General features: G+C 42.5%; 1 protein-coding gene across 3 annotated transcripts in view; it reads left to right on the top strand.

The window, feature by feature from the left end:
* The first annotated feature begins 1,190 nt into the window (after window positions 1-1,190).
* NRIP1 (nuclear receptor interacting protein 1) overlaps window positions 1,191-11,259 on the top strand; it is a 107,825-nt gene continuing 97,756 nt past the window's right edge. The window contains exon 1 of one of the 3 annotated variants that reach the window (XM_068270539.1): window positions 1,191-1,263. The gene's annotated coding sequence lies outside the window, so the exon portion shown is untranslated. Of the gene's footprint in view, window positions 1,264-2,673; window positions 2,819-2,993; window positions 3,180-11,259 lie in introns of those variants that run through there. The other 2 variants (XM_068270537.1, XM_068270538.1) reach the window with 2 other exon arrangements.

The following is an 11,259-nucleotide window of genomic DNA, read 5'->3' as shown; positions in this document are numbered from 1 at the left end:
ACCCAACCACATGACCAACCTGACAAACCACATGACCTGTACGTACACACGCCTAGATAGCTAAATAACCAACTCAACATACTGCGCACGCAAGAGGCCTGACGGACTACACATTCAAAACAAGTACAAGTCTTTCAAACAACTTGTACACACACACCAACTGTGCACCAACTGCATGACATCAGACCAACATAGATCCAACAGTTAAGCCGGCCATACACTAGCCGATTACCCGCCGATCGACAGCAGATTCCATCACTGGGATCGAATCTGCTGTCATATCGTTCACGCTAAACGCTAAATTTCGATCTATTTTGTTTCCGAAATAGATCGATCCCGTCGATCGCTCCGTGCGGGAAATTACCGTCAATCGCCCGCGGGTAGTGGCGTACGATCGACGCAGGTATACATTACCTGAAGCTGGCTCCCGCCATCTTCTCCGCTTCACCTCCCAGCTGGCATCTTCTCCGCATCACGGCATCCGGCGGCATCCGTGTGTAATATCCTGTGTCACTGCAGTGACAGCGGAAGTACAAATAGAGGGCGCTGTATTTGAACTTCCGCTGTCACTGTAGTGACAGAAAGTTATACGCGGATGCCGGATGTCGTGATGCGGAAGGTAATGGGAGAAGATGCCAGCCGGGAGGTGATGTGGAGAAGATGCCCGGGACCAGGCTTCAGGTAATGTATCCGGGGGGGGGGGGGGGGGGGGAGGGACAGGCGACAGCGGCAGCTCAGCAGATGGTGAATCGGTTTCAGGCTGTAATCGATTCACAATCTGTTTGCAGCAAAGGCAGTCATATGATCCCTCTCTGATCAGATTCGATCAGAGAGGGTTCTATCTGTTGGTTGAATCTGATGGCAAATCGACCAGTGTATGGCTACCTTAAGATTAATCAAACCGCCTGTTATAAGTTGCTCATAAAGCTGTTTGTACGCGCACACATGCCTGATTATCATCCAACAGACTAAAGTCAGATGATAATCAGGCTGCAGGTTGGTCCGTGTGTACTTACAGCTTTAGGGCCTTTTTCCACTTTATCAGTTACTGTTAGTTATAACTGATAGGACTACTGATGTCCACGGTAATGTCCATGTTTTTATATGGCTCAAGTGATATTAATAGTTAACAGAGTGCTGACCCGGAAGCTGTTAGGGGGTCATTGCCATTTTTAAAGTGTAGGATGGAGTATTCCATTGATCACAGTGTTCAAACAGGAGACGGGAGAGGAGAAAGAGATTGATGAGGAGACTACACAGGAGGTAAGTATGACGTGGGTGTGTTTATTTTGACTTTAATTTTTCAGTTCAGGTTTGCTTTAAGCTGATGTTCAAAGTAACGGAGATGATAAGCAAAACGTCAATAATACTTACTGACAAAAGAATAATAATAATAATACAGCTTTTACTATCACTACTAGTGATAATGGCAACAACACCAAAAATAGTAAAGGTAACAATAATAACCACAGGCAATAATGATAACACCATCAGCTAATAGTAATAATATTACCATAACATCCAACTAAAATATAGTTCTAATAGTTGAGAGCAGATGATAAAAAAATAGAAATAAAACATTTTATTATTATTATTTATATAGCGCCGACATATTACGCAGAGCTGTACAGTGTATATATATATATATATATATATATATATTGTCTTGTCACTAACTGTCCCTCAAAGGAGCTCACAATCTAATCCCTACCATTGCCATATGTCTATATTATGTAGTGTAAGTACTGTAGTCTAGGGCCAATTTTTTTCAGGGGCAGCCAATTAACTTATCCGTATGTTTTTGGAATGTGGGAGGAAACCGGAGTGCCCGGAGGAAACCCACGCAGACACGGAGAGAACATACAAACTCTTTACAGATAGTGCCCTGGCTGGGATTCGAACCAGGGACCCAGCGCTGCAAGGCGAGAGAGCACTAACCACTACGCCACCTCACCATATAAATGAAAAATAGTTTTATTAGTATGGAAATAATTGAAATATAGTAATGCAGATAATAATAATAAAGTTACCCTATCAGCCAAATATGAAGCAGTTGTATAAAAATAAAGAGAACAATAGCTGAAATAATTCAGATGAAAATGATAACACAAATTAATACTAATCATTAAAAAAAAGTATCATCAAAATGGAAAGTAGTGTTAATAGTATGGAAATAATTGCAATATAGTAATTAGTACTAATTATACAGTTACGAAAAAAAATTAGTAATAAAAAAAATAGTAATCAAAATGTTATCATCCAAATGGAAAGTGGTTGTATTAGTTAGCATAGCAATACTAGAATAATAATAATACAGCTGAAAACAAATAATAATAATGTTATTCTATCATCCAAATGTAAAGCTGTCTAATAAAAATAATACTCATCATTATGTTCTCCTATCATTAATAATAATCATATTTTCCTGGCGTCCAAGTGAAAGTAGCTGTGGTAGTTAGCATAGCAATAATCAGCAGACCAGGCATGAGCTGTAATTAGAGTTGCAGTGACAGCCTATTGATCCCATGTCGGGGTGGAGAGGCCCCCCCATCCTGGTGACCCCAGTGGGTAGGCAGTGCTGTGTGTGTGTGTGTGTGTGTGGGTGGGTGGAAGGGTAAGCAGAGGATGAATGGCACACCAGGGGGAGGGTCTGTGTGCAGTGACTGGAGGAGGATCAGTGCTGCGGGGAGGCTGCTGCTGTGACACTCACACATTGCTGCAGAGACACACAGACATTGCTGGAGCCACCATCACTCGCAGACGTGGGATTTGGGGACATTTTCCAGGCGGCCAGGACAATGCGGAGACGCCGGCAGGGGTGAGTGTGTTGCCGCCGCCGCTATTGTTAAAGGGAAATGGCCACGGCTGGCTGTAATGCTACAGCTCCAGCCCTATGTCTGACTCAGCCAGGCTGGGGAGAGGAGGGAGGAGGAGAGGGAGGAGGGGGGAGACTGGAGAGAGGGGAGATCATTCATCAGCCAGTCCAGCATGATCAGTGCCCCGGCTGCTCTCCTGCATGTGGGATCAGGGACCCCCTTCTGCAAACTTTGCAGGGGCTGCATGGCTGGCAGGGGCAGGCAGGGCTGTGTGCCTGCAGGAGACCTCACTAGTGGCAGCAGGAGGAGGAGGATGTCTGGATTGGTGATCAGACCTCTGGCTCAGGGGCTCATGGAAATGAGGTAATGCTGCACCTTGGGAATCTGGCACAGTGACATTTCAAGGGAGGGCGCCCACTCCCACCCATGGGCCATACTCCCCCCCCCCCCCCCCCCTCCACTGGCAGAACACTGGGAGGGTCACACAACTCCCTTCTACTTACTTACAGGAAAAAGGGGGGGAGTAATGATTAACCTGGGTGGGAAATGTCACCAACCTTATAGTCTGCACCCACAACCTGATTTTTTTGCTGCGACTTTTCGCTTCGAACGATTGTTGTCATGATTCCGCCACCCTGGGTATCTTTTTGCGATCGTGTTTAGCAATTGCGATCGTCACATCAGATCGCTGAACAAATGATTGTTTAGATTCTGTAGAGCGATCGTTTGTGCCGTCGTTAGTTCGCATTCCGGAAAATGGATTGTGGGAATGATCGTTCGACGCTTCGCCGTAGATTTCCCGATCCTTCTTCTGGTGGGTACTAAGGTGTCATGTAGCCAGATTGGACTCGTGGGGGGTGCTGATGAAGATTTGCTACATAGAGCGCAGAATGTTTACTTGTCGTATTACTGTAATAATCACAGGGTAGTTTTACCCAGAACTGTGTCTGCTATGCTGCTCTCATAGTACACCAGACTAAAGACAGAAAGGCTCTGTCCGAACTGTGAGTACTTGTGGTGCTAGCTTATAGGGCTATACTGGAAAAGTAGGACGGCCAAGCTGTCACTCCCATCAACAGGCTGATTGATGTCTTACCTCTGGGCTGTTTTATTATTGTACTATTATTGTTATTTTCATATGATATTTTGAGTGTGCTTTACCTACCAATCCATATGTTGCGTCGCATCAAATGGAGTGCTAGCTCTTTGGTCTATGAGATCTATATGGCAGCCTAACCCTCTCCTTTTGCTGCTTTTTTTGGGCAATCACTGCAGCCTGAAATTCTCCTTGTTTTTTGCTTAAAAAAAAAAATAAAAAAAAAAATGTCACAGTTTTAGTTGGAACAGCCAAAAGATAAAGATGCTAGGCTCTCTGGAGCATGATGTGATTTGTTCCACAGAGTGACATCTTCTGTGTGGCAGTATTATTATTTCAGAGTCATGTCAGCCTGGGACAAGTTGTCATGTGTTGACTTTTATGATGGCGCAGAAGATACAGTGTCAACACAGAGCGGAGGGACCAGTTTTTTTGAGCGGAGTGGAAAGGTCCGGGTAGACTTGAGGCAGTGCTGTGGCTAGGCTTGCTGCATGTTATGACTTATACGTTATGGTATGGCCGTATTCACAAATGATATATGCCTTGCAGAAAAAAAGACAAAAGTAAAATATGAGGTGTGATACCCTTCAGTATGTTTAGAGTGGGATATGTATTATTTAGTATTTATATATCGCTGACATCTTTCACAGCACTGTACAGAGTATATTGTCTTGTCACAGAGGAGCTCACAATCTAGTCCCTACCATAGTCACATGTCTATGTATTTGTCGGGTACTGTATATATTATAGTATTATAGTCTAGGGCCAATTTAGGGGGATGCCAATTATATTTGTATGTTTTTGGGATGTGGGAGGAAACTGGAGTGTCCAGAGGAAACCCACACAGACATGGGGGGAACATACAAACTCCATGCAGATAGTGCCCTGGCTGGGATTCAAACCAGGGACCCAGTGCAGCAAGATGAGACTGCTAACCACTATGCATTAATGCTGCCCATATATATGGTTCCATTTACTCGACTAGGGTGTTATGGGAATATAAAAAAACCAAGTGTGATATGTGTGTATTGGTTATTATTATTATTTCTCATTTATAAAGCGCCAACATATCCCGTGGCGCTGTACAAAGGAAATATGAAAAAATAGCACTCTAGACTTGCTAAGGTGGATAGCACTCTTGCCTTGCAGCGCTGGATCCCTGGTTCAAATCCGGCCAGGTCAACGTCTGCAAGGAGTTTGTATGTTCTCGCCGTGTCTGTGTGGGTTTCCTCCGGGCACATCGCTGTGGAAGATGTCAGCGCTATATAAATCCTAGATAAGAGTAATTATAACCCCTCAAGTTGCTGGTACTCAATCTCAGACCTGCAGACCACTGCACAGAAATATAGATCATCTATTTTATAAGCCTGCTCTATGTGTTCAGTAAAGGAACCTAATGCAACCTGTTTCTATCATTCATCGATTTTAGGACCCTCACAGCCAGGCGGTGTGGTTGGTTGCTTTTGGCTATTGCACGGTGCAGATTGTCTTTAGTCTTATTAAATAATAACTGATGCAGCTGGAATGATGCTGGTTCAGGTACGGGGTCCGGGGTCTGCTCATAATGAAATTACAAGTGGCAGGTGCTCTCCATCTCCTTTCAAAGGGGTGGCGGAGGTTACACGCTACAGAAAAAGTCATGATTAGAGTATTTAGCAGAGGAGGGAAAATGACTGTTTTAGTGACTCAACGCTGAGTGGCCAATAACTGGCAGGACTCCCAGGTTATGGTTTTACTCATCTCACAAGTGTGGTTAAACTGTGACCGCAACTGGCTGTGGGGGATAACTGCATTGTTTTGACCTTATATTGCAGTTTAAGATGTCACAATTTAGAGACCGATTGTCGCTTGTTGGCTTGGAAAAGCTTATAAAATATTATTTTTCAAACATAAGCTTAAATACACATGATGATTTTTGTTGTGATTGATTTTATTTTTATTTTTTTTTTACCTTTTACAATCTAGATTTACTATAGCTTATATGTTTTATGACTGTATGGTTGGTTGGCTGGCTATTATTTATATGGAGTGTTGATTAAATGGATAATATTTAATAAATCACTGAGTAAAACTGAACAGATAGATTTAAGGAACCAGTCTTCCCAAAACCAGAACATTTGTAGCTACAGGCTACATTGATACCAACAAGCAAAAAAATGAAAACTGTAAAGTTAAGGGCCAACTGATTTTCAAGGCAAATTGGCACCTGGGTTTTGAAGCAGTTGCATTGGGCGCTTGGTGGCGCAATATTAATTTGTGCACCGTGACCTGATATCGGGATAGTGATTGGGTATAAGGATGGTGATAATAGAATATTAGTAACATAACATTACTGATAATCTACTGTCTGCAAGTACTTGGCGCTCAAATGAGTACGAAGTTGTTTTAAATGTTTGCCCTGGGATTGGCCACTTTTAGTATAAAAACATAATTGTTTATTACTAATATATACAAAGACAATTCACCTCCACTGGTCTACTGGAAAGTTGGTACATGTTTGTATGGGTGGCACCTCCAACTGTTGGCTACGCCTACATTTTGACCACCCAGCTAGGTCTTCACATCACCCAGATAAAGTGCTTTCTGAGAGCCTAACCACCAAAGTTGGCAACAAACATGGCTGCATTATACGTGTCTTTATAAACCACACATATAGTGCAAAAAGCATCAGACATTAGTCTGGATTCATCAAGACTTATTTAATCTATTACCGACAGCTCAGTAAATTACCGAACTCGAATAGTTGATTTCAGGCTTCATCAAAGTTATCTACAGCTGTTAGCGAGCATTCGATAATCATTTGGCAATGATGCGATAAAACGGAAGAAAGTGCAATTCATGAAAATGAAAGTGGGCGTGGTTCAGCGTTACATTTAGGATTAGTTATCTCCTTCACTGCTCTGTCGTTATTCCTGTCAGATCGTTGCTGACGGAGAAGATGGAGCCATTTGAAGTGGTTATGTATCGGCTGAGAGTGATTCAAAGGCGCAGAAGGGCAAGAATAAGGTCTAGAAACATATCAATTTGCAAGAGAATGGATTTATTTGCTATACCAGGACATCTGCATTTCACTTGAATTATCTTGTAAGAGAACACAGGCAGTGCCAGGGTTAACTAAATTGCTAACTGCACTACATTTTTTCAGAAAAGGCTCTTATCAAGCCGTAGCTGGCGAAATTGTGGGATTGTCCCAAAGCCACTTCCAGAATCCTGGTCCAGGTGTTAAGGCCTATTCGGAATGTTGCTATGTGGTGTTCAAAGGACTGCCTTTTTACCCACAATTCCACGGGAATTGCCCTTGTGTTAAACTACCTCTGTAAAATGGAAATATCGGCACGTTACCGAATGGTTACCACATTGTTATCGATATTTTTTCGACTTCACACCGAATGTGGAAAAACCTTGATGAATAAAACTAGAAATAGATAAACTTCAAATTCGATAATTTAACGAACTGGAAAAAGTTATCGCAAAGACAATGATGAATCAAGGCCCATATCCTCCAATGGGGTTTCATCCTCCATTAATGCTGTTTAGTCAGGACAGCAAGCTAGTTTCCTATCGGCCGGTTCGGCTGTTTATAGTTTTCTCATTTGCAGTAGCTGCTATGGAGATTTTTTATATGATTGCAGTGTTGATATTACTACTAGGCTCCTGTTTTTTCAGTTGTGTGTGTTTTGAATAAAAGCTGCCATTTATGTGTTTGCTGTGCTAGGAATTGAGGTGTGGCAGGTTGACGTGCTTCTTTGTCACTGCTCAGAAAGGTGATTGTATATATCCTATTGTGGCTTTTAGTATATCATCAGAGCAGGTTGTAGTAGAAGGTGCAAAGTATTATGACGGCCTGTGGAGATTGTGAAGTCATTCCGGTCCAGTCTATTGTGAATCATGTTGCTCTGGAGTTTTATTATGGTTGCAAAAAGATTGTATTTATTTCATTTCTAATACTACACTACCAAATGATGACCTTTTATACTTGCTTATAGTATATGTGCCATGTTTCATTTGTCTTATGTGGGGTTTTGTCTTTATAAGTATATGCTAGTCAGTTGTGTCGTACAATGTAAAGCCCATTGATTAATATCTTATTTCATTACGTAATGCAAAATTTCAAGTAAATGTGTTTTATAGGTGTAAACTGTTAGTTCATTATCAAGTAAGTCATGCTACCCCTACCCTTAGGAATGCCTTGCTGCACCCAATCAAGACAGCTCCAACCCTGAAGGCATTTAAAGCTAAACTGAAAAGCCACCTGTTAAGTCTGGCATTTTTCCCCCTGTAACACATCAAAAACCGCAACCTGAACTCAAAACTTCTTCTCTGCTCTAAAAGATTAGCAACAGCATAATAACCTTTACAGAAAAACATTTCTTTGTTACAGCTGATAAAAACCCTGCAATATGCCTACTTCCTGCCTATGTGGAAGCAGATATAGGGTTAAAGGGGAACTGAAGTAAGAGGTATATGGAGGCTGCCATATTTATTTCCTTTTAATCAATACCAGTTGCCTGGCAGTGCTGCTGATCCTCTGCCTCTAATACTATTAGCCATAGCCCCTGAACAAGCATGCAGCAGATCAGGTGTCTCAGACTTTAAAGTCAGATCTGACAAGACTAGCTGCATGCTTGCTTCTGGTGTTATTCAGATTCTACTGTAGAGAAATAGACCAGCAGGGCTGCCAGCCAACTGGTATTGATTAAAAGGAAATAAATATGGCAGCCTCCGTATACCTCTTATTTCAGTTCCCCTTTAAGCACTGTCTTCACTGAAAACAATTGGGTGAATCCTCAAAAGTTTGCTGGCTACCATTTTTAAGGAGCCCTGACTACTACACTTCTGGGATTCGTCCAGCCCTGGTTTATAGAGTCAAGTTACAATTATCTCTTCAAAGCACATTATAAACCCTGAGATTAACAGGCTGCAGCTTGTTTACTATCAATACAGTGTAGTTGTTTATACTGTACATACTGGGGAGAACGAGCCTGTATCGTAAACCTACCACCAAGTAGAAGTACACTAAAGGTGCCCATACACCTATAGATCTTCCTGTTCGATTCCTGGCAGATTTGATCAGTCTGGTTTCACACTTGTGTGGTGTGACTGTCACGCGGCGAGAGAGGCTCCAGCTCCACAGTCCCTTTAACATTACCCTTTGGCAGAGTGCGCTGACAGGGTAGTGTGCATACTTCCTGTTAGGCAGGAAGTACGTCACTGGGATTCCTGTCGGTCCATGCATTTGCTCTGCACAGCGCTCTGACGTTCTCACTCGCTGCTCCATCATTCATTTGCATTACTGCATAATCCCTGCAGTAGGCACGAATTATGTGGTAACTCACGGATGACTTTGCGGCGGCCGGTAAGCAGCGATTTATCTACTTATGCTGCAGCGCATTGCATTAAGTATCTATAGACTTTCAGTTAGTTAGCTCACTGCTTGCTTCGCCATAGTGTGAAAGGGCCCTGATCGAATCTACTAAACATCTATTGTACCAACCTGTATGATTGATCAAATTTCAATAGATTTGTTTACCTAAAAACCATTGTATCGATCAGATGAGATTGAAAATTGAGTATATTGTGGGCAGGGGAGGAGCCGTGGTCAATCACAGGGCAATGCGTCAAACGGTGCCACGCTGTGGTTTGATAGATTTCCTACTGATGTCGATATGTTGTATATGTGTGTGGTAGGAATTAATTACAGATCCGATCTGATTTTGTTCAGGGAGTTCCAATCAGTTTGTTACATTGGGTAAAAAATCTGTGAGTGTGTGGCCACCTTTACTCTGGCATCCTGGGACTTGTAGTTCAGTGGCAGAGAGCCTCACAGTTCTCCATTTAGTAGATACTTCATATTGGGGTGTGGGGGTGCAGCAATGCTTTTTGGGTTTCTGATGCCTGTACTGTCTGTTTGTTATGTTTCTGTGTCTGTGGAGAAAACATGCCAGAGGAATCTAAATACACATCCTGGTTATCGGCCAAGCAATAGATATGGACCCGGTTTGGCTCCCTAGAAGACACGATGTTCAGGACTCTGGTTCTGTCACCAGTTGTGCTGATGTAAGTGCTGCTATACATAATGCTGCCCAGCTTCGGAGTAGTAGTTGGTGGCTGGATAGTGTAATGGTTAAGGGCTCTGCCTTTGACACAAAAGACCTTGGTTCGAATCTTGCTCTATAGAACGTACTGTAGTGGCTGCGCCCCAATATAAATGTTCTGTGTCTGTGTCACGACATGTCTAGGAGAACTCATGGAGAAGCATGTGATTTGTTTGATCAGCTGATAGATTTGCAAAGCTCTCATTTACTGTGAACACATCTTGCTTTAGCACATGATCATGACTAGCAAATCAGAGACTTGCATGCCGTATCACCTGACCAAACTGATCACATGCTTCTCCATGAGTTCTCCTAGACGTGACCATCCCTATGGCCAAACGCATGCTATCATTTTATCAGGGACTAGAGAAGTATGAAGCACAAATTGGTCTAAAGAGATGTGATATGTGATATGTGATAAAAGCGTTTAAAAACAGTTTAAAATCGACAAAGAAATGAGGTAGCTTACCTCAATGACGAAAAATCTTTATGGTACAAAGGATTTTATTAGTGATAGCACAGGCAACACGTTTCACGGGTCTGAGCCCGCTTCCTCGGGCCAATAACAGGAACAGTGACCAATAACAGTGCCAAACTAAATGAAAAGTCCAGTGTAGGGAGTAGTTTTTGTAGTTTTTTGGGTTTTTTTTTGTTTACATTTCTTCCATTACCACATTGCTGTTACATACTGCACAATCGGGCTCCCTTTTGTCTCCTGTGCCTTTTCTTAGAGGGTGCTTTGACACTCACAGCCCACTACATATAGAGAAGTATGAGAACAATTTATTGCAAAGTTTGGGACTTCAGATTTTACTAGCTTGTTCCAGATGACTAGCTAAATAATCACTTCAGCTGATGTGTGTCCACATGACCTCTGTCATTGACGTATGCGTTGCCCAGCAGCTAGCAAGCATGCAGTTTAATAACTGAGAGTAGCGGAAGTGTCGCATTGTTCTGCACCGGTTCTGCTGTGACAACTCCTGGGTCACCGCACTGTCTAATTTATCTGTAGCAGCAACTCCTACGGAGATCATGCTCAGTGGGCTTTTTTGGTAATTTATTCTTTCTTCAAATAACAGTGCAAAACAGGTGGTTTTCCACTGCTGAATACTCAGCATTGTGCTTTTAAAACAAAGAGGATTAACAGGCATTTCTGCAGTATTAGCCTGCTGTACAATGCTGTTACTTTTACCTGACATGCCACATGTTCACTTTAACAACTAGGTAGTGCGACAGGGGACAAGAAACATTG

Source organism: Hyperolius riggenbachi, chromosome 2 (genome assembly GCF_040937935.1).
Source record: "Hyperolius riggenbachi isolate aHypRig1 chromosome 2, aHypRig1.pri, whole genome shotgun sequence".
Lineage (NCBI taxonomy): Eukaryota > Metazoa > Chordata > Amphibia > Anura > Hyperoliidae > Hyperolius > Hyperolius riggenbachi.
This window is presented reverse-complemented; position numbering and strand designations above follow the sequence as displayed.